Below are 24190 nucleotides of genomic sequence, written 5' to 3'. Positions count from 1 at the left end.
TACCCTTGGGTCGACAGGCACGCCACGTGCAATCTCTGCTTGCCGAGGGACCACCCCGAAGCGAACTGCAGAGCGTGTAGTAGGTTTAAGCCTAAGACACTTAAGGACCGTTCGACAAAGCGTTGGGCCCACCACGCCAGGCAGGCGGCCATGGCAGCGGAGGGCGCCTTCAGCGATGGCAGCGACGCCGTACTTTCGGACGGCGAGGGCATTACGGCGTCGAAAGACTGCCAAGCGCAGGTCCCCGACCTCGGAAGGTTGTCCGGCAGGGCGGCTATGGGGAAGACCCCCGGCGACGCAAGCGCTACACACCCTACACACACTAAGCACACTAAGTCCAACCGAAGCTCGACGACGTCGACTTCTCGGAAAGAGGCACAGATAGAACGGTCCGACTCGGTGTCCTCTGGGCGCTCTCGATCGAGATCGCCTCATGACGCAAGGCAATCATCCACTCTTGCCAAGAGTGCCTCGCTCCCTAGATTAACGGAAGTTCGATCGTCGGAAGACGAAGACGACTTCCACCCCCAGGCCGTGCTCCAGGAGACCGAGGCTGCAGTTAACACCAGCGAGGCCCCACGCTCGAAACACACAGATACCTCTCCCGACCCTCCACGCCAGGCGTCGAAAGTCTCTGGGGCCTCCAAGGGGCAGGGAAAACATTTTTCCACGCACGGGGAGGGGGGGAAACAGCGGAAAGCACAGCCTTCCACTCCTGTAAGACCATCCTTCCACCCTAAGCAGACAGACAAACACAAATCTACTGGGACATCAACATCCAGCAAGGGTACCCTTGATAAGTCCTCTAAGTTGCCTACTAAAGTCATACCCTGTTCCAAAGAATGGTCCAGTGAAGACATAGACAGGGTCATGTCAAGGATGTCTTCCTTAGCTGATTTTTATGACAAAAACCCAGAACATTTCCTTTCGTATGACCCTCAAGGGGCCACACCCTCAGGCTCCTCTGATCCTATCCCCCTAAGTAAAAAGGCCCGGTTCGAAAGACCTGAACCCTTCGAGGTGCAGCCTTACTCTACTCCATACTCTACTCCACACCCCAGATACCAAGGACAGCCTTTCCCTGAAGGGGACCAGGAGTTTAAAATTATGGAGGAACAAACCGGGACTGAATACTATGCGGATGATGAGGACCTGGAGGAGGTAGAAGATGAGCAGGAAATTTACAGAGTAGATTCCCCGGTAGAGAGCGAAGCCCCAGTTACCGACTCGCCAGTTGATAACCAGCCCCTCCTTAATGAAGTTCTCGCTCGCGCAGCAGAACATTTTCACATCGACACCCACGGTGTACAGGAGGAAAGGGACTTCGCAGAAGAGTTGGTGGGAGAGAGGAGGCCGGTCGTTCAGACCATCCCTATCCTTAAATCCATCCAACGTAGAATAGATCCATCCCTGGTGAATCCTAACCTCACCAGAGCCGTCAACCCCAGAGTCGAAAAACTTTTTCGGGCAGCCCAGTCTGACCCTCTTTATATAAGAGGACATCTTAAACCAGACTCCCTAGTGGTTACCAACACTCGGAAGAGGGCTGGGACACCCTTATCGTCGTCAGAAGCTCCTCCCGACAAGGAGAGCAAAAGACTGTACGGGTTCGGCAGGAAGGTAGCCTCAACGTCCGCCTACCAAGCAAGGATTGCAAACTCCACCACCCTGTTGGCAAGTTACAACTGCCATCAATGGGAAGAGGTCGCGGCGCTCATAGCCTCTGCTCCTGAACCGTTAAAGGGCCAGTTGGCTCGGATCTCGGCAGAAGGGAGAGCCGTGTCTGGTTGCATATTAAAAGCAACTTTCGACGCCGCGGACAACGCAGGAAGATTGATAGCAGAAGGTACTGTTATCAAGAGACATGCGTGGTTACGGCAGTCGGGGTTCAAAACAGAAACCCAGGCTTCATTAATAGACAAGCCGGTGGAACCCGATCTATTGTTTGGGAAAGCGGTCGAAGACGCACTTAAGAATGCCAAGGACGAATACGAGACTCTCAAATCCCTTGGCCAGCTTACCAACAAACCCCCCAACCAGAGGGGAAACAGTAATTTTCGTCGCCCACGCGGCCAAAATTCACAAAGAGGCAACTATGCCCAAGGACAGGGTACACAATGGAACAACAACCAGCAGTCTACCCAAAGTTACGGCAGGGGTAACAAGAGAGGTCGTGGAAGAGGCAGAGGCAGCCCCAACAAGGCACGCCTCCACCAAAGCAGTGACGCTCAGTTCAGGGTCCCTTCTCACGCAACCCCAGTAGGGGGACGCATTTCCAACTTCACCCAGGCTTGGGAAGGGATCACCTCAGACAGGGGGATTACATGGCAACCTTGGATATGAAAGATGCTTATTGTCATATTTCCATGCTCCCAGCGCACAAAAATACTTGCGCTTCAAGGTGGACAGTCGCCACTACCAATTCAAGGTACTGCCCTTCGGGATAGCTTCAGCACCAAGGGTATTCACCAAGGTACTGGCGGTGGCAGCTGCACACCTACGCAGGGAGGCAATCCCAGTGTACCCTTATCTGGACGACTGGCTCATAACGGGGGAAACCCCAGGAATTTGCAGGTCAAACATTCAGAGGACTATCGACCTCCTCCACGAATTAGGCTTCTCTATCAACGAGAAGAAGTCAAGTCTGGTGCCAAGCACCTCAAAACAGTTCCTAGGAGCAATCCTAGATACTCAGAAAGGGTTGACCTTCCCTTCAGAAGAGAGAATTCGGAATATACTACTGCAAATTCCACATTATCAGTCAGGTCAACAAATAACGGTACGCAAAGCAATGCGGTTACTGGGCATGATGGCGTCATGCATTTACCTGGTCCCCCACGCGCGTCTGCGCATGCGTCCCATGCAGGAATGGTTGGCGAAACAGTGGTCTCAGGCAAGTGGTCAGTGGGACGATCTAGTGGTCGTTTCGCCAACACTCGTACAGAGCTTACACTGGTGGACAAGAGAGAATCTCGCAAGGGGAAAACCCTTTTACGATCCCGAAGTACAGGCAGTGGTGACTACAGATGCATGCCTGACTGGGTGGGGAGCTCACCATCTCCACCACACAGCTCAGGGTCTCTGGTCTCACCCAGTAGCCAAGAACCACATCAACCTGCTAGAGCTTCTGGCAGTATTCCGAGCGCTTCGGGCGTTCGAGCCCCATCTGCTAAACTTGTCGGTGCAGATCCGGACGGACAGCACGACAGCCATGTTCTATCTGAACAAACAAGGAGGGACTCGTTCGCCAAATCTGTCCAAGCTTGCCCAGAAAATCTGGATATGGGCACTCAGACGGAACATCTTCCTGTCATCACAACATGTTCCAGGGGAGCTCAATTCCCTAGCGGATGCCCTAAGCAGAGACTCCCTCCCAGAAGAACACGAATGGGTCCTTCAAAGAGATATCGTAGAAGATCTCTTCTCTCAGTGGGGTTTCCCCACTATAGACCTATTCGCCACAAGCGAAAACAAACAATGCCCAGGATTTGCATCCAGGTTCCCCCAGCCAGACTCCCAAGGGAACGCCCTGTGGATGAACTGGTCAGGGATGTTTGCGTACGCTTTTCCACCAACTCCTCTCATCAGGAAGGTGGTGTACAAGATGAACAAGGAATCGATGACGCTCATCCTAGTTGCTCCCATGTGGGCGAGACAACCATGGTTTCCACACCTACGCAGGATGGCGGTGTGCGAGCCCATCAAACTCCCAGCCTGGTACAACCTACTGTCCCAGCAACAAGGTCAAACAGTGCACCAGGAACCCAACTCAATGAACCTGGCAGCATGGCTCCTGAGGTCATAGAGTTTGGGCATCTCAATTTACCACAAAGGTGTATGGACATCCTAAAAGAATCCAGGAAACCAAACACAAGGCACTGTTACTTTGACAAGTGGAAGAGATTCGTTATTTGGTGCCAGAATAAACAAATCAACCCAGTTGATTGCACTCCTTCCAACGTTGTAACATACATGCTCCACCTGCTGGACGCAGGTTTGGTTTTTAACTCTCTGAAGGTACACCTGGCAGCCCTCTCGGCTTACACCACATCCCATAACAAAGTATTGTGGTGGAAAGTACCAGTAGTTAAAGCCTTCATGGAAGGAGTAAAGAGACTTTACCCTCCTATTTCGAACCCACCGCCAGGATGGGACCTCAATGTGGTGCTAGCTAAGCTCATGGGCCCCCCTTTCGAACCCATGCATAAAAGTAGTCTCAAACACCTGACTTATAAAACGGCCTTCTTAGTAGCCATTACCTCTATAAGAAGGGTCAGTGAAATTCAGGCTCTGTCAGTGCAGGATCCTTTCTTTACTATCCACAAAGACAAACTGGTTTTACGCACACACCCTAGGTTCTCACCTAAATTTATATCTAAGTTCCATGTAAACCAGTCCATCGAGCTTCCGGCTTTCTTCCAGAACCCGCAAAGCTCAGCTGAGGTGAAACTACACACCCTTGATGTGCGTAGGGCTCGAAGTGGATTATCAACTGTATACAGCTGTGTTACTCTCTTTCTGAAAAAACTCTGCCTTTTACGCCAAGGGCCCATTCTACTAGAGGCATTGGGGCCACTCTGGCTTTCATTGCAAATGTTCCCCTCGACACCATTTGCAAAGCAGCTACTTGGAGCTCTATTCACACTTTTACTCAGCATTACTGCATTGACACTCATTCCAAGACAGATACACAAGTGGGACAAGCGGTTCTAAGACACCTGTTTGCTCATGACCCTTCTCACATCCCACCTCCTTCTTCTGGTACTGCTCGCTAATCTATGCACAGCATGTGATCTAAGCAGATTCCACAAGCCTCAGAAGGGATACATTACTCACCGTAATCGTATTTCTGATGCTTGTATCTGCTTAGATTCAAATGCGACCCACCCTTCCTCCCCTCCGAGAGAAGGCGCATGATTGCTTGTAGTCTTACCTTTCTGTCTATCTGCTTGGATTATCTGTACTCACGCTACTCCTCATGCCAGAAAAAATACAATCTGAGGATCCTAGACGCGTGAGGGATCTTGGGTACAGTGGACGTCACACTAGGGATAGTATTACTGGCACGCCTGTGTCGACGCCCATTTTCGAGTTTCGAAAAACAAACTGTAATACTCCGCAGCTTCCACTAGATGTCGGCCTATGCACAGCATGTGAATCTAAGCAGATACAAGCATCAGAAATACGATTACGGTGAGTAATGTATCCCATATATATATATTTCTGAGGCTTGTGGAATCTGCTTAGATCACATGCTGTGCATAGGCCGACATCTAGTGGAAGCTGCGGAGTATTACAGTTTGTTTTTCGAAAGTCGAAAATGGGCGTCGACACAGGCGTGCCAGTAATACTATCCCTAGTGTGACGTCCACTGTACCCAAGATCCCTCACGCGTGTAGGATCCTCAGATTGTTTTTTTCCGCCATACTGGTCGGAAGCATCTTGCGGAGTTCCCTGGCCTTAGCCATACTTTTGCTGTTATTATAATTTTAATTCTTATTCATTCCCTTCCCCACCCCAACGTCGACCCTCAACCTCGACGACGGCTGGAGAAGTCATCGACCGTCGACTGCTGCACGACGGATCTGGGCCTCGGTAGGCCGCTGGCCTCGGCCCGGGCCTAGTAGGCCGCTGGCCTCGGCCCTTACAAGTAGGGAGAGTGGGGGGTGGTACATACTCTTCACTCTTGATATATAGTTACATTTATATATATTCCTACACTTAGCAGCCCGCTGCCTTAAGGTGCGTATGGAGGGTACCCCTTTTCAATTCTGCCCCAAGTGCAATCGCAAATACCCTTGGGTCGACAGGCACGCCACGTGCAATCTCTGCTTGCCGAGGGATCACCCCGAAGCGAACTGCAGAGCGTGTAGTAGGTTTAAACCTAAGACACTTAAGGACCGTTCGACAAAGCGTTGGGCCCACCACGCCAGGCAGGAGGCCATGGCAGCGGAGGGCGCCTTCAGCGATGGCAGCGACGCCGTACTTTCGGACGGCGAGGGCATTACGGCGTCGAAAGACAGCCGACGAGCGCAGGTCCCCGACCTCGGAAGGTCGTCCGGCAAGGCGGCTATGGGGAAGACCCCCGGCGACGCAAGCGCTACACACCTAACACACACTAAACACACTAAGACCAACCGGACCTCGACGACGTCGACTTCCCGGAAAGAGGCACAAAAAGAACGGTCCGACTCGGTGTCCTCTGGGCGCTCTCGATCGAGATCGCCTCACGACGCAAGGCAATCATCCACTCTTGCCAAGAGTGCCTCGCTACACACACTAACGGAAGTTCGATCGTCGGGAGACGAAGACGACTTCCACCCCCAGGCCGCGCTCCAAGATACCGAGACCGCGGTTAACATCAGTGAGGCCCCACGCCCGAAGCACACAGATACCTCTCCAGACCCTCGACGCCAGGCGTCGAAAGTCTCTGGGGCCCCCAAGGGACAGGGAAAACATTTTTCCACGCACGGAGAAGGGGGGAAACAGCGGAAAGCACAGCCTTCCACCCCTGTAAAGCCTAAGCAGACAAGCAAACACAAGTCTACCCTTGAAAATAAATCACCTGCTAAAGTAATACCCTGTTCCAGGGAATGGTCCAGTGAAGACATAGACAGGGTTATGTCTAGGATGTCTTCCTTGGCTGATTTTTATGATAAGAACCCAGAACACTTTCTTTCATATAACCCTCAAGGGGCCACACCCTCAGGCTCCTCCGATCCTATCCCGCTAAGTAAAGAGCCCCGGGTCGAAAGACCTGAACCCTTCAAGGTTCAGCCTTACTCCACTCCATATTCTACTCCACTCCCCAGTTATCAGGGACAAGTTTTCCCTGAAGAGGACCAGGAGTTTGCATTTATGGAAGAACAAACCGGGACAGATTACTATGCAGAGGATGAGGACCTGGAGGAGGGAGAAGATGAGCAGGAAATTTACAGAGTAGATTCCCCAGTACAAAGCGAAGCCCCAGTTACTGACTCTCCAGTTGATAACCAGCCCCTCCTTAACGAGGTTCTCGCTCGAGCAGCGGAACACTTCCACATCGACACCCACGGTGTACAGGAGGAAAGGGACTTCGCGGAGGAGTTTGTAGGAGAGAGAAGACCGGTCGCTCAGACCATCCCTATCCTCAAATCCATCCAACGAAGAATAGATCCTTCCCTGGTGAATCCTAACCTCACCAGAGCTGTCAACCCCAGAATTGAAAAGATTTTCCGGGCAGCCCAGTCTGACCCTCTGTATATAAAGGGACATCTTAAACCAGATTCCCTAGTGGTGACCAACACTAGAAAGAGGGCTGGCACGCCCTTATCTTCATCAGAAGCTCCTCCCGACAAGGAGAGCAAAAAACTTTACGGGTTTGGCAGAAAGGTAGCCTCAACGTCCGCCTACCAAGCAAGGATTGCGAATTCCACCACCCTGTTGGCTAGTTACAATTGCCATCAATGGGAAGAAGTCGCGGCGCTCATTGCCTCTGCTCCAGAACCGTTAAAGGGCCAGCTGGCTCGGATCTCGGCAGAGGGGAGAGCCGTGTCTGGTTGCATTTTAAAAGCAACTTTCGACGCCGCTGACAACGCAGGGAGATTGATAGCAGAAGGTACTGTTATCAAGAGACATGCGTGGTTACGGCAGTCGGGATTCAAGACAGAAACCCAGGCTTCTTTAATAGACAAGCCAGTGGAACCCGACCTATTGTTTGGGAAAGCGGTCGAAGACGCACTTAAAAATGCCAAAGATGAATATGAGACTCTCAAATCCCTTGGCCAGCTTACCAACAAACCCCCTAACCAGAGGGGGAACAATAATTTTCGTCGCCCACGCGGCCAAAATTCACAAAGAGGCAACTATGCCCAGGGACAAGGTACACAATGGAATAACAACCAGCAGTCTACCCAGAGTTACGGCAGGGGTAACAAGAGAGGTCGTGGAAGAGGCAGAGGCAGCCCCAACAAGGGCGGGGGCACGCCTCCACCAAAACAGTGACGCTCAGTTCAGGGTCCCTTGCCACGCAACCCCAGTAGGGGGACGCATTTCCACCTTCACCCAGGCTTGGGAAGGGATCACCTCAGACAGATGGGTGCTGTCAACAGTATCCGCAGGATATTGTATAGAACTACTGCAGCGTCCCCGGAATCATCCTCCACGACAAAGAGTGCACTCCCTAGAGCATCAAAGGATCCTTCTCGAGGAGATCGCCATTCTGCTAGAAAAGGACGCGATAGAACTCGTCCCAGGACACCAGGTAAACAAGGGTATCTATTCAACTTACTTCCTTGTGCCAAAGAAAGATTTGACAATGCGCCCAGTATTGGACTTACGGCCTGCCAACAAATATGTCAAGCCCCAAAAATTCCGTATGACCACGCTACAAGAGGTAATCCCCCTCCTAAAAAAGGGGGATTACATGGCAACCTTGGATATGAAAGATGCTTATTTTCATATTTCCAGGCTCCCAGCGCACAAAAAGTACTTGCGCTTCAAGGTGGACAGTCGCCACTACCAATTCAAGGTACTGCCCTTCGGGATAGCTTCAGCACCAAGGGTATTCACCAAGGTACTGGCGGTGGCGGCTGCACACCTACGCAGGGAAGCAATCCCGGTGTACCCTTATCTGGACGACTGGCTCATAACGGGGGAAACCCCAGGAATTTGCAGGTCAAACATTCAGAGGACTATCGACCTCCTCCACGAATTAGGCTTCTCCATCAACGAGAAAAAGTCAAGTCTGGTGCCAAGCACCTCAAAACAGTTTCTAGGAGCTATCCTAGATACTCAGAAAGGATTGACCTTCCCTTCGGAAGAGAGAATTCGGAATATACTTCTGCAAATTCCGCATTATCAGTCAGGTCAACAGATAACAGTACGCAAAGCTATGCGGTTACTGGGCATGATGGCGTCATGCATTTACCTGGTCCCCCACGCGCGTCTGCGCATGCGTCCCATGCAGGAATGGTTGGCGAAACAGTGGTCTCAGGCAAGTGGTCATTGGGACGATCTAGTGGTCGTTTCGCCAACACTCGTACAGAGCCTACACTGGTGGACAAGAGAGAATCTCGCAAAGGGGAAACCCTTTTACGATCCCGAAGTACAAGCCGTGGTGACTACAGATGCATGCCTGACTGGGTGGGGAGCTCACCATCTCCACCACACAGCTCAGGGTCTCTGGTCTCACTCAGTAGCCAAGAACCACATCAATCTGCTAGAGCTTCTGGCAGTATTCCGAGCGCTAAGGGCGTTCGAGCCCCATCTACTGAACTTGTCGGTGCAGATCAGGACGGACAGCACGACAGCCATGTTCTATCTGAACAAGCAAGGGGGGACTCGTTCGCCAAATCTGTCCAAGCTTGCCCAGAAAATATGGATATGGGCACTCAGACGGAACATCTTCCTGTCATCGCAACATGTTCCAGGGGAGCTCAATTCCCTAGCGGATGCTCTAAGCAGAAACTCCCTCCCAGAAGAACACGAATGGGTCCTTCACAGAGACGTAGTAGAAGATCTCTTCTCTCAGTGGGGTTTCCCCACTATAGACCTATTCGCCACAAGCGAAAACAAACAATGCCCAGGATTTGCATCCAGGTTCCCCCAGCCGGACTCCCAAGGGAATGCCCTGTGGATGAACTGGTCAGGGATGTTTGCGTACGCTTTTCCACCAACTCCTCTCATCAGGAAGGTGGTGTACAAGATGAACAAGGAATCTATGACGCTCATCCTAGTTGCTCCCATGTGGGCGAGACAACCATGGTTTCCACACCTACGCAGGATGGCGGTGTGCGAACCCATCAGACTCCCAGCCTGGTACAACCTACTGTCCCAGCAACAGGGTCAAACAGTGCATCAGGAACCCAACTCTATGAACCTAGCAGCATGGCTCCTGAAGTCATAGAGTTTGGACATCTCAAATTACCACAGAGGTGTATGGACATTCTAAAGGAGTCCAGGAAACCAAATACAAGGCACTGTTACTTTGATAAGTGGAAAAGATTCGTTATCTGGTGCCAGAATAAACAAATCAACCCGGTTGATTGCACTCCTTCCAACGTTGTGACATACATGCTCCACCTGCTGGATGCAGGGTTGGTTTTTAACTCGCTGAAAGTACACCTGGCAGCCCTCTCGGCTTACACCACATCCCATAACAAGGTCTCGTGGTGGAAAGTACCAGTGGTTAAAGCCTTCATGGAAGGAGTAAAGAGACTTCACCCTCCTATTTCGAACCCACCGCCAGGATGGGACCTCAACGTGGTGCTAGCTAAGCTCATGGGACCCCCATTCGAACCCATGCATAAAAGTAGTCTCAAACACCTGACTTATAAAACGGCCTTCTTAGTAGCCATTACCTCCATAAGAAGGGTCAGTGAAATTCAGGCTCTGTCAGTGCAGGATCCTTTCTTTACTATCCACAAGGACAAACTGGTTTTACGCACACACCCTAGGTTCTCACCTAAATTCATATCCAAGTTCCATGTAAACCAGTCCATCGAGCTTCCGGCTTTCTTCCAGAACCCGCAAAGCTCGGCTGAGGCGAAACTACACACCCTAGATGTGCGTAGGGCGGTCCTATACTATGTAAATAAAACCAGACCGCTAAGGAAAACAGATCAACTGTTTGTCTCCGTAGCTACAGGCAGAGAGGGGGATCGCGTCTCTAAGGGCGCTATCTCGAAGTGGATTATCAACTGTATACAGCTGTGTTACTCTCTTTCTGACAAGACTCTGCCTTTTACGCCAAGGGCCCACTCTACTAGAGGCATTGGTGCCACTCTGGCTTTCATTGCAAATGTTCCCCTCGACACCATTTGCAAAGCGGCTACTTGGAGCTCTATTCACACTTTTACTCAGCATTACTGCATTGACACTCATTCCAAGACAGATACACAAGTGGGACAAGCGGTTCTAAGACACCTGTTTGCTCATGACCCTTCTCACATCCCACCTCCTTCTTCTGGTACTGCTCGCTAATCTATGCACAGCATGTGATCTAAGCAGATTCCACAAGCCTCAGAAGGGATACATTACTCACCGTAATCGTATTTCTGATGCTTGTATCTGCTTAGATTCACATGCGACCCACCCTTCCTCCCCTCCGAGAGAAGGCGCATGATTGCTTGTAGTCTTACCTTTTCTGTCTATCTGCTTGGATTATCTGTACTCACGCTACTCCTCATGCTTCCTCATGTCAGAAAAAATACAATCTGAGGATCCTACACGCGTGAGGGATCTTGGGTACAGTGGACGTCACACTAGGGATAGTATTACTGGCACGCCTGTGTCGACGCCCATTTTCGACTTTCGAAAAACAAACTGTAATACTCCGCAGCTTCCACTAGATGTCGGCCTATGCACAGCATGTGAATCTAAGCAGATACAAGCATCAGAAATACGATTACGGTGAGTAATGTATCCCATATACATATGGACAAGTGAAGGATGGATGTTTCCACTATGCATTTTAGTAGTGCTGGACTTTAGCAAGAAGGCAGATAAAGCCTCATTTCCAGAGTGTCGCAGTTGAAAAGCAAATTGAATTACAAAATGAATCTCAGCAGACAAGGCTGGATGAGCCAAAGAAGCCAAGGTCTTATCAAACTGGAGTAAACTGACATTGGATATAAATCATGTGAAAGAACAGAACTCCTGTTCGGAAGGCATGAACAAAACAAGGAAGACGTCAGAGGTCTATTAAATAATAGTATTAAAAAGAACTAGAAGCTCGATTCCATGGCCTCCAGTCACGTGGAAGGATGAAGTTGGATGAACTAGATGGTCACACACATGCATAAGGGCAGAGCGTGCTTTCACACCCTGAACTTCTCAGAGCTAAGAACACTCTCAAGGCTGAGCTTCAAAGCCTAATTGACAGTAGACCACAGAGGCGATGATAGATTGATATGCTAATTGGTGGGAAGCAATGGGTAAGACAAGCTCACCAGCACCTGATTGGCCAGCCTGCATGCTGCTAGGTGTAGGTGGAAAAGTACAGACAGAGGTTAGAGTGCCAACCAATTGTAGAGGACCGCGTAATTAGGGGTCCTGTAGTTGTGTAAACCAATGGGACGTTGTGCATTTAGTGAAGTTCATAGTGGTAATTTTTAGGGGCGGGCTTAGTTGCCCCACCTGCTAAGTAACCAATCACATATTCGCACTTTTTTAGACTAGTATGGATCGTTTACTTAGATGTTAACTCAGAGCCAATCACCCATACTCATAGATATTTTTTAGTTTCCCACGTAGGATGACGTTTTTCTAGGAAGCATTGAGTAAGAGGATCGAGCGAATTTGTTGATGTTCGTTGATTGATATTAAAACAGTTTTCCTTTTACCAACTATCTTGAGTCATTTTGATTATTGATGTATGAATAAAAATCTGCATCCCCGTCCATCTCCAGGGTAATTGCTATTCATCTTAAAGGGCTGGGTTATCCAGTTCAGCACCATGCTAGTTGGCCCTCCATGCACAATCACTCCCTTTTCAAGTTCCTTATCATAGTTTACAAATCTATCAATAGTCTTGCTTTTCAGTACCTTTCTGTCTGTGTCTCTGCTTACTCAACATCACGTTCCATCCTGTGCAGTCATCCTTACTGTGACATGCCTCCACCAGTGGCACCTCTCGCTTCCGTTCTTTCACCCTTTCACTACTCCATTGGGCCCCTTGCCAACCACAATGAAAGGCAGCCTGTGGATAATTTTAACGCTCTGTTTAAACTTCACTTACTTGCCAAAGTGGGTGCTCCACCTGCTATTTCCCCCATTCTGCCAATATGACCACCTGCCTATCTGACTCCACCGCTCTCTCCAAAGCGTAATGTAATTTTGCATATTTCTACAGTACTCTTGAGATTGAAGCACTCAACACAAGTTAATATTACCTTTGTTAGGTTAGATACCTGCTTATTAAATTTTTTTATTTTGTCTCGTCCCATTTTGTTCACACCCTTATAAGCTCGCTCATCACTTGTTCACATCTTTGAGCTATTATGCAGGCACCCTTGGCATGCCTGTTATTTTTTTTAAAGTTTTTTTTAGTGTGTTTATTAAAATTTTACATAGTAAACGGTACATAGAAATCAAAACCCAAATGAAACAACAAGGGGTTGAAGACCCCTACTACGCAAACCCCCCATCCCTCTCCCAGTCATTGTGAACAGATTTTGCTAACACACAATGGTCTATGGTATCAGCACAGCTGTCAGGGTGTTCCATCGATAGCACCATGGTTAAGTTCTCAAAGCACAGTTTTACACCATTTTAAAGACATAAACATGAGTAGTTCATGACGGGGCCCTCACGGGGGGGGGGGGGTGTTCACCACAGGCAAGTCCTGCAGGGGCTGCAAGATAGGGTCATTATCTAGATCATCTTTCCTGGCCATGTAGCACCTAAAGGGCCCCGAGTAGTCCTTAGGTTTGCTTTTAATAGGAAGCAACAGGTTGTATTGAGTCTCCCTAAGCTCACAACTTGACATAAGGTTGAGCCAGTGCTGAAACGAGGGTGGTGCGGTGGCACCTCACATACGCGCCACTAGTGACCTTGCGACTGCTCAAGCCATACTCACAAGGCGTTTCTCGCCACCGGTTCCAAGTTCCACAAGGGCCAGTAACCAGCATTCTGGAGAGAGTGGGATGGGACTATCAATCATACTCCACACTGCATCAGCAGTGCTCATCCACAAGTCGTGGATCTGGGGACGCAACCACGCGACATGAAAAATCAGCTGGGCTCTGACAACCTCTCTTGCATTCCGGGGGTTTATGTGGAAATAGTTTGTGCAATCTAAGGAGAGAGAAGTACATCTGGTGTAAAAATTTTAAGTAGATCAGGCGAAATCTGTTATTGGAGAAAATAGACTTTGTCTGGGCTCAGATCAGACCCCATTGCTCGTCAGACAGCTTTTTCCCCAGAACACCCTCCCAACTTTCCCTGTAATGGTTGTGGAGTGAGGTCTTGGTTGCTCGGGCCAAACCATACAAGGTCGAGACTAGCTTCCTGGTGGATGTCGGGGCAGTGATATATGTCATGAGGGGGAGGGGCGAGGGCCGTTCGCGAAGTCGGACCAACTGGTCCTCAACACCTCCCTCATTCGGAAATCTAAAAGCTGAATGATAGGGTTCCAGGCGCCCCTAGATTTAAGGACTTCCCAGGATATACATTTCCCTTCCAGAGCCACATCTCCTAGTGTGTGGATCTGTAGATTAGAGAAGTGTTGTATAAAAATAGTCTTGTGTGTGAGTGAAATACCCTGGACATGATATATAGCCATAGTGGGGGAGTACCATTGGGCCAGCCTGGCCCATGTCGCCAACCGGTGCCAGGCTCTAATGGCGATATCCACCGGCGGTATTTCTCCCGCGTGGCCCACAAGAGACCTATAAGATCATCTGGACAGGCAATGGCCCTCTCAAAACGTGAATGGGGCAAGTCGTCCGAGGGGGGCCTACCACCAAATGGCGTACTGGGCCTGAGCAATCAAATAATATAAGAAAAGGTCGGGGACATCCAGCCCTTCCCGGGAGTAGGGGCGACATAAAGTATCCAGGGAGACTCGAGGGCGTTTCCCAGTCCAGATCAGTTTGGTCATCATTATCTTCACTCGTCAAAAGGACTCAGGGGGCCATACCGGAACATTGTTAAACACATAGAATAATGTTGGAAGGATCACCATCTTAGAAAGCGAGATTTGGGCAGCTTGAGAAATAGGAAGGTGCACCCAGGTGTCCACCCGGTGTTCCAAGTATTGTAAAGCGGCAATATAATTGTCCTCATATAGCCTAGCCGGGGATGTGGACACACGGACGCCCAAGTAATGGATACCCTGCGGGCACCAGGCAAAGGACTCCCCAACGTCTTGGGGGGGGGGGGGACTCCAGAGGTGAGTGGGACCACGGGGTCCAGGTTGGTCTGCAGGTTCTTGACGTATATTAACATGTCGTCCGCGTACAATGAGACTATGGAGGTGTGTGAGCGAAGTGTTACCCCCCCCTATGAGTATGATATTCACTCAGGGCACATGCCACTGGCAGCCTTGTCTAATGCCCCGAGATGGAAGAATAGGGTCAGACTGGATACAATTAGTGTAGACCAAGGCACGAGGGGCTGTATACAACAAACTGATCCAATGTAGGAACGTAATACGCATACCTGCCCGCCGAAGGACCTCAAACAGAAAAGGCCATTCAACCGAGTCGAATGCCTTTTCGGCATCCAGTGCTGCGACTGTTGTAAGGACCTCTGGGTAAACATTATGCATCAGGGTGAACAGTCTGCGTGGATTATTCTGTGTGGACAGACCTGTTCTTGAAAGAAATACATTCTGATCGGTGGTTACCAGCATATCGGTGTCATAGGAAAGCAGCCTACCACAATTATTGATAGGTGCAAAGAAGTATGGATTATAAAATGTATCAGTTTCTGTTCATAATTTTCTAACTCTCCAAAAACTACTCCATTGGTAATATTATCAATGATTTCATTCCCAGCATATAGTTTTTCCCTCAAATTCAGTAAAATATGCCCACTTGGAAATGTGCTTTTACCCGTGGGTACTACACTAAAATAGGTGAGATTTTAATTTTATTATGAGATACTGTGGGCATTTTTGGAACCACATACTGCAAGTGATCACGTAAAAGGTAATGCTTTAAATTTGGTATATTTTCCCAAAAATGATAGAGGATCCCATGATTCATTCATACTCTGCTTCAGGTAGGTCAGGGCCTGACAGCACAGGAAGAGCCAGTTATGGAGCAGGAAACTCTGGTGGTGCCAGTGATAGTTGGATGAGTAGCATAAAATGGTATCTCAATAAGTAGTTTGGGTGAAGAAGAAGGCAGTGAAGGCAAGCTGCTGTTGCAAAGGGTCAAGGTGGGCCAAGAATTCCATTACAAAGTTCAAAAAGGGTTAGGCATTGTTCACAACACCACCACCACCAATTTGACCTGGTTGTGAGAGATGAAATACTCTCCTATATTTCCTCTTTCATTGGCTCTTTCATCCATGCAAATGGTTGAAAAATGCCCCGTCATCCAACAAAGTCTTCAGTACGTAGAATTGTCATAACAGTATGCAAAATGGCACACATACATGAGATAGGCTTTTAGCTTATATTCTAGACACCTTATTTCAGTCCTTAATTCAATGACTACTGAGGGTAGGTAGGCTTAGGCTTCTTCCTGGGTAGTCATTTTACATTTTTCATTGCCCTTTGTGTGCAAGGGAGTCTTTGATCTTTTTTTGGATATTATTCAGAGCTTTGCATTTAGAGGACAGTTATGTCATTACACATGTCTATTGGGCTGTAGCACTCCCAAGCTGTTTTATTTCAAAGGTTTATTTTTGCTTTCCTGTAACCTCCATCATAGCTCTCGCATTTTCTGTAATATTTGCAGAGGAAGGTAGAAGTGTGTATTACCTCAGTGTTTATAGTCTTTGAATATAGACTGAGGGGGGAGATTGGAGTTTGCGTTTTACCCTTTCATCTTCGATCGCGCTGGACTTCTGTTTTGGCAAAGGGTTTCACATTGGAATGATTGCTATGTGTAGCCACAGTCGGCAGTGGCACAGGAACACCTATAACACTATGTGCCCAGCTCGCCACTGACCCAGCCTCCACAGCACCCTCCAGCAGTGGTCATAAGAAGTCTGCCAGCACGTCAGAGGATGCCGTCCATTCACAAGCTATAGTATAAGTGGAACAGGGTAAGGTAGAGCTGTTTTGCCTCCTCAGTGTTCTTTGGAGGTGGATCTGGCCATACCTAAATTTTAGTTGACTACAAGTGATTGGCTAATGATGCATGTTATGCTGACGACACTCAGCATCCGTCGAGGATGATGTCATCAAAGGCATGTATAGCACAGTTCTGTATTCGGCGCACCTCACATCTTGTGACGTCTTTAATCATCGACTACTATGTCTTCATTATAGACAATGATGACTCTGATGACTCCGAAGTCAGGTTTTAAAAAGTGTTGGTATTGCTGATCGAAAATGATCCGCACTGCATCTGTTTGTAGTGCCTCGGAGCAGACCATGACACCTCCGACTGCTGGAAGTGCCAGTCCATGAATGGAAAGGCCTTGAGGGAATGCAAGGGGAAGCTGAAGGTAGGCAAAACCCTTAAAAAAAATCCCCTACCCGATCTGTGAAACCTTCGACTGACGAGTCGAGAGACGACTCTCCTCGGAGGAAGGAGGACATGTGGTCCAGGTCGAGGAGCGGCACACACCATTTTTCTTCGTCCTCGAAGAAGTCGAAGACAAGGCACTGTAGGTCACCTTCGTCGACTTCGTTGTCGGATGCTTCCCCCGAAAGAGTTGCTTGCTCGAACAAAAATCCACTCCGGCCGAGTGGGAAGCCTTCACGGCGCGATGCTTAAGATTTTTGAAAAACAAAAACCTAGCCAGGCTCCTACCGAGCCTTCGAAAGAAGCCAGAAAGGAAAGCTCTCGTCGTAAGTCTTGCGCGCCCTCGAGCCCGGGAGAAAAGGCCTGATCCACATGCCGAGATCCGATGTTTTATCCAAGTATCATTCGAGACGTAAAGACAAGTCGAGGTCATTGACACCTTCAAAACCAGCGGCGCCTTCGATGCCCGCCAAACCCTCGACATCGACGCCAGCTGCAACACCTTTACCAGCTGTGCCGTCAACACTGAGTGCCCCTCCTAAATCAATGGCGTCGATAAAAAAAACCTAGACTACTACGGCCAATTATGCCAAAATCAATAATTCCAGGCAAAACATATGCTCCACTGCCTAAGAGATTTTTTTAAACGCATAGATGGATGGGCAAGGAAAGTATTCTCTGCAGGGAGCATTGCATTAAAATCTGCCAACTCCACTTGTGCTCTAGCAAAGTTTACGTTCACTCTATGGGACTGCATTTCCATGGCGGCAGAGCACATTCCGGAAGGGGATGAAAGAGATGGCTTCTTCAATTTTTGAAGAAGAGGAGCAGTCTGATGAGGAATCCCCATTTGGCCTACAATATGGTACGCCCAATGTACAAGAAAACTTTTATTTCGGAAAGGTCCAGGATGAAGGACCTTTATGAAAATGTGCAAACTGCAAGTGGGGTAGATACCTCGCCTGAACCAGAGTTTGGGAAACCTGAGGCTGGGGAGCATGCAGATGCATCCTACAGGCAGCTCATATCAAAGGTGGTGGATTACATGGGTTGGATTAGGCCTCCATTACCATATGAACAGGACGACCTTACTGACATTCTTGACAAAGGTCCACAGTCAGATCCCATCTTACCCTTCCATGTAGACTTGCAGAAAACAGTGGGCAGGAACTGGGTGACTCAGGAAACCAACCGTCAGTTGATAAAAACTTAACTAAGAAGTACCGCCCTTCCAGTAGTGACCCTGACTACCTGTCAAAACACCCCACTGTGGAGAGCCTGGTGGTGCAGGCAGCTACTGCAACATCAAAACAAGCGGCATACCTTACCAACCCTCCTGATAGGTACGACAAACGCATAGATGGATGGGCAAGGAAAGTATTCTCTGCAGGGAGCATTGCATTAAAATCTGCCAACTCCACTTGTGATCTAGCAAAGTTTACGTTCACTCTATGGGACTGCATTTCCATGGCGGCAGAGCACATTCCGGAAGGGGATGAAAGAGACGGCTTCTTAGCTATTGTTAGAGACGGCAGAAGCCATGTGCAAGTCTCTTCAATCAGTTTTGGAATCTGCAGATAGGATCAGCAGAGCCATGGCTACCAGCACCGTTATGCGCAGATTTACGTGGTTGAAAAGTCAGGTTTTGCACCTGATGTGCAATCTAGAATTCTCAACATGCCTTTTGACGGGTCTCACCGTTTTGGCAATAAGGCTGATGAGAGCCTTGAGGTTGCACACTTCAAAGGTGGCAGCCAAATCTTTAGGCGCCGCTATTAGGCAACCTCAGCCTTAATGTCCTAGGGACAGGGTAACCTTGGAGGGGTAGATCTTTTCGCTACTACTCTTCAGTTGGAAGGACGAGAGGAATGGTCAGTCAAAGGAGCCAGAGAAGATTTCCTCGTGGTGGACGAGGTAGAGGTGCAAAGCCAGCTCAAGCAGCAGCCTCCTTACCATCGGCCACAGTATCAGCCACCTCAAAACCACCCTGAGGTCTACAGTTCACCAGTGGGGGTCTGACTGTCTCAGCATCTAGAAGAATGGTGAGACATTACTTCGGATACTTGGGCTCTAGAAACAGTAGCCCACGGTTACTGCCTTTCTTTCATAAGGAGACCTCAGAACAATCCACCGGGGAACCACTCTTTGAGGATTCTGGATCCGCTCCTTGGGCAGGAAATGTTAACCCTGCTAGAGAAAGGTGCTATAGAACCAGTGCATGTAGCGGAGAGGAACAAAGGATGGTACTCCCCTTATTTTTTAATGCCCAAGAAAGACGGAGGACTGAGACCCATCTTGGACCTAAGATACTTAAACAAGTTCCTCGGGAAGGACAAGTTCAAGATGGTCACACTTTCTCAGATCCTTCAGGCCCTCCAACTCCAGGATTGGTTGGTGTCATTGGACCTTCAGGATGCTTATTTTCATGTGCCAATCTATCTGAAGCACAGGAAATACCTGAGGTTCACAGTTGGCAGTTCTGATCATCAATTTTGGGTTCTACCATTCGGGCTAACCTCCGTCCGAGGGTTTTCACCAAACTGATGTTGGTGGTGGCAGCGAGTCTCAGGAGAGGGGGGGATTCAAGTCTACCCCTACCTGGATGATGGGCTGATCAGGGCGCGTTCTCCTGAACAAGCCTGGGATCATCTCAATGTCACCTGCCACTCTCTTCAGACTGGGCTTCTCCCTCAATTACAAGAAGTCCCATATGACACCTTCTCAAAAGCTCCAGTACATCGATCAGAGCTGTACTGTATACATCCTTGGGAAAGAGCTTGCCACCCGAGGAGGGGGTCAAGACATTCTTCAGATGGTTACCAAGTTTCAAGTTTCAGAATGCCGGCAGTCTACCGGCCTTCGATTTTATTTTTTAGGTTGCTCCACCTCATGGCATCCTGTATATTTCTGTTGCCAGAGGCCAGCCTTAGAATGAGATCCCTTCAATGGGCTCCAAGAACGCCATGGTCCCAGTTCTCAGGAAAGATGTCGGACCTAATTCAGATTCCAACCAGGGTCTCGCAGGAAGGTCTATGGTAGGCCTGCAAGGACAATATTCTGAAGGGAGAACCCTTTTGGCAACCATTTTCGGAGATAAGGTAGTGCCAGATGCCTCACTCACGGGGTGCGGAGCCCATGCCAATGATCTAACAGTCAGGGGTCGTTGGTCTACATCGGAGTCCAAACTACATATCACTCTTTTGGAGCTGAGGGCATCAGACTAGGGCTGAATGCCTTTCTGCCCTCTATACGGGGAAAGAATGTCCTGATAATAACAGACAACACAGTGGCCATGTACTACCTCAAAAAGAGAGATGTAGTGTCACTTCCACTGTGCAGAGAGGCAATGCAGCTCTGGTACTGGGCAATTCAAGAAGGAATCTCCCTATCATCAGTTCACATAGACGGAGAGGGGAACAGGGCGGCGGACGCTCAGGGCAGGCAGAGCAGTCTCCCAAGAGTGAGAACTACCTCAGGAAGTCCTTCAAGAGATCGTCACCCTTTAGGGAACCCCTCAAGTGGAACTGTTTGCGACTAAGGTCAACTGGAAGTGCGAACAGTATTGCTCCAGGGAATTTCCCCCAAGAGGAGCTCTAGGAGACGCGTTCGTAGTGGACTGGCAGTTTCCACTACTGTCCTCGTCATTCCTCATGTGATCAGGAGGTTGAGAAGGTTTGGAAAACATATGATCCTAATTGCCCTGGATTGGGCCAGGAGGATGTTGTACCCAGATTTCTGGACATGTCCATCTGTCCTCCGATGTGTCTTCCACAAAGAGAGGACCTTCTCTCGTGAGAGGAGGGTCGGGTTCTCCATCCAGAGGTCAAGACATTCAACCTTCACGCTTCTGAAAGGCTGAGACAGAAGGATTCGGTCCTCCCAGACGACGTAATGGAGGTTTTGTTTTCGGCCAGAAGGCCAGCAACAAAGTCTTCGTACCGTTGCCATTGGATTACATTCTGCAACTGGTGCAGGGAAAATAATCTACATCCTGTCCTATGAAAAACACCAGATGTTTTATCCTTTCTTCTGTCTTTAGCTAATTTGGGGCTCCAGATTGGTACCATTAAAAGCTACTTGGCAGCGCTGTCCATCTTTAAGCGCTTGTTGGAGGAATGCTCCTATTTCAAGATTCCACTGGTGACACAATTTCTAAAGGGGCTCACTAATGTGTTTCCCACCATCTCCTTTCCAGGTTTGAGACCTTCTACCACTTAGCTGCAAAAACATGGAACAACATCCCAAAAGAAATAAAAAACACAGATCATCACCTAAAATTCAGAAAATCACTAAAAACCTGGCTCTTCAACACCACAGACTCAAACTGAAAACCGAAACAAAGAGAAGGATGACTAAACTGGAAAGGACACGGACAACCCCAGAATTGACAGGGAAGCTCCCATGGCACCCGGACGGGTGAGTCCGGACAGACTGTAACACAGGCGACACGCATGGAGACCAAGTCAACTACCACAGCCAACCCCACTCAACATCTTCACCCGCCCCTTAGTTACCGAGAGGTGCCACAATGTTGTGGAATTGTCGAGAAATTGTCAACCACCACACTGAGTTGCTGACATTGACAGGTGCACTGGCCGCAGGAGTATGAAGGGAGGACAGGTGGGGCTATGAGAGAGCCTAATAGAGGTGGGGGCCAGATGAGAAAGGTACCTTGAATGCCAGACTGGCCCAGATCAGGACTGTGGTGCATCAGGGGAAACTACGCAAGCCCAGCGCCTCAATTCAGGATAGAAATGCCAAGTAACCAACTCCACTAACAATTTCACCCTCTGCATACAACTCTCAAACTCCAAACCAAATGCAACCAAAAACCTACAGCACAACAAACCGCACAAACTTCACTTTATTGCAACAACAAAACAAAATTCACACATAGACTTGCACAACAGTACACGACGACTAACGGGCGCAAACACCCCAGGCCCAACCAACGGACCCACCGGGCTGAGGCTGCCAACAGCACATCACTGCTCTCTCGCACTTTTTCTTCTTCCTCCTACTAACTCAACCTCCCCTCCTCTTTCAGAACTGCCAGAACGCCAGGGGACCACTCCGGTGGTGATAGTGCGCGGTACAAAAAAAAAATATCCTTTAACCTTAATCGGGTTCTAAAATTCCTAATGTGTGCACCTTTTGAACCTCTACACTCATGTCCTTTAAGGTTGTTAACCTTTAAAACCATTCTATTGGTAGCTCTAACTTCAGCCCATAGAGTGAGCGAGTTGCAGGCGCTTTCGTCCAAGCTACCCTTTACTATCTTGCACAATGATAGGGTTATTTTAAGGGTCAAACCTTCATTTTTGCCCAAAATCATTTCTGATTTTCATATTGGTCAGAAAATCATTCTGCTTTCTTTCTGTCCCCAACCTCATCCTTACAAGGAGTAGGAAAGACTACATAGGTTAGACCCCTGGAACGTCTAAGATACAAATTTATGACCAACTTTTCATTGGATATACAGGACATAAACTGGGTAGGCTGTTACTGAACAAACCTTATCCAGATGGATAATTCTGGCAATCTCAGAATGTTACACGTTGGCAGGAAAAGACCCTCCTGAAGGTTTAAGGGCCCATTCCACTAGGGGCATGGCTACCTCTACAGCCCTGGAAAGGGGTGTACCAATTAAAAACATTTGTGAAGCTGCAACGTGCTCTTCCATCCACACATTCGCTAAGCATTATTGCCTAGAATCTTCCCTGGGTCAGGATGGTACTTTTGGCAAGGCAGTCCTTCACTAGGTCCATGAAAATATGAATTCTAATTCTACTCCCTCCTCCTAACCAAATACTGCTGTGGGAGTCTGTCAAAGATTAGGAATATGTGGGAGGACAAAATCCATTCGAAAAACAAGTTAACCCTGGTAACGTTCTTTTGACTGGATGTTCCTCCCACGTATTCCTCATTGCCCTCCCATCCTACCCTTCAGTAAAATTTCCCGTGCTATTACAGCTTCTGTTCCATCAAGGCTGAGTACAGTCACTCCCGTTTTTGCAGGTATCTTTGCTGTTAAAGGGGGAAAAAACAGAACGGAGGCCAACGGGCGCTGCATGTGCTATATATGCCCTCAATGACATCATCCTCAACGGAGGCCTACGAGGGACATCGACTTGATGCCATTGACGCCCAGCGCCCTCTAACGAATTTCTTTTTCCGAAGCAGCTGTAGCTGGACAACAAGTGTCAAAGATGAGGAATACGTGGGAGAAACATCCAGTCGGAAGAACGTTACCAGGAGTAAGTAACTTGTTCTTCTCCCTAATTACCTCCCAGCTAGAGTCCTTCGGTCCTCTAGCTATAACTTTCTGCAGGTCAGACATTTCTCCAAGCAGAGAATGGGGGGTAGATCTCTCTCTTCAGCAGGAGCCTCCCTCTGGAACGGCTTGCCTGCCCCTCTCCGTCTTGAGCCGGATCGTCTTAAGTTCCAGAAGCCACTCAAGACCTTCCTTTTCACCTCCTCCTTCCCTCTCCCCCTCCTGTGCTAGTCTCAGATTGCTCTACGACTGGATGCCTGTGTCCCTTCTGAGTCTCCCCAGGGTCAGGCCCTCCTTTTTATCCAGTCTTCCCCTCTCACCCTTCCTACCAGCATTTGCCCTCAAGCACCCTTCCCTGACTAGCCTTCTTAAAATGCCACCCCCTCTCACCATTACCGCTGCTCCTTACTCCCCCTGGCCCTGTTGGGCACCCCATAGCACTTGCCCAGACCCTGGGTCCCCTCCATCCAGCACTTCTCCCTCCCTCATCCTCTCCCTATCCCATCTCTAAACTCCCGCACTTCTTGATACTGCACTTGCACAATCCGAATCCCCCCACATCTCTCCCCTTTTGTCTTGCAGCACCTGGAAAAACTTTCTGCTGTATAGGTGCTCAATAGATAAAATAAATAAATGTAGTGATCCCTTCAGATATATGGTCTTTTGCTGGGCAGTTAGGGAGGTGGAGCAAATGGCCATGGAAAATCCCAAGGCACATGATCCAGCACCATCCTATCCTGCTTTATCTGTAGGCCTGTGTCTGTGTTTAAATGCTGAACTATTTAATTGCAAG

At 48.9% G+C, this 24190-nt stretch overlaps 1 protein-coding gene across 7 annotated transcripts in view; it reads left to right on the top strand.

The window, feature by feature from the left end:
* SCN8A (sodium voltage-gated channel alpha subunit 8) overlaps window positions 1–24190 on the top strand; it is a 1610732-nt gene that overhangs the window by 735114 nt on the left and 851428 nt on the right. The window lies entirely within an intron of this gene.

Source organism: Ambystoma mexicanum, chromosome 3q (genome assembly GCF_040938575.1).
Source record: "Ambystoma mexicanum isolate Mex_15411 chromosome 3q, UKY_AmexF1_1, whole genome shotgun sequence".
NCBI classification, from domain to species: Eukaryota; Metazoa; Chordata; class Amphibia; order Caudata; family Ambystomatidae; genus Ambystoma; species Ambystoma mexicanum.
The sequence above is the reverse complement of the archived record's forward strand: the minus strand, read 5'-3'. Positions and strand labels throughout refer to the sequence as shown.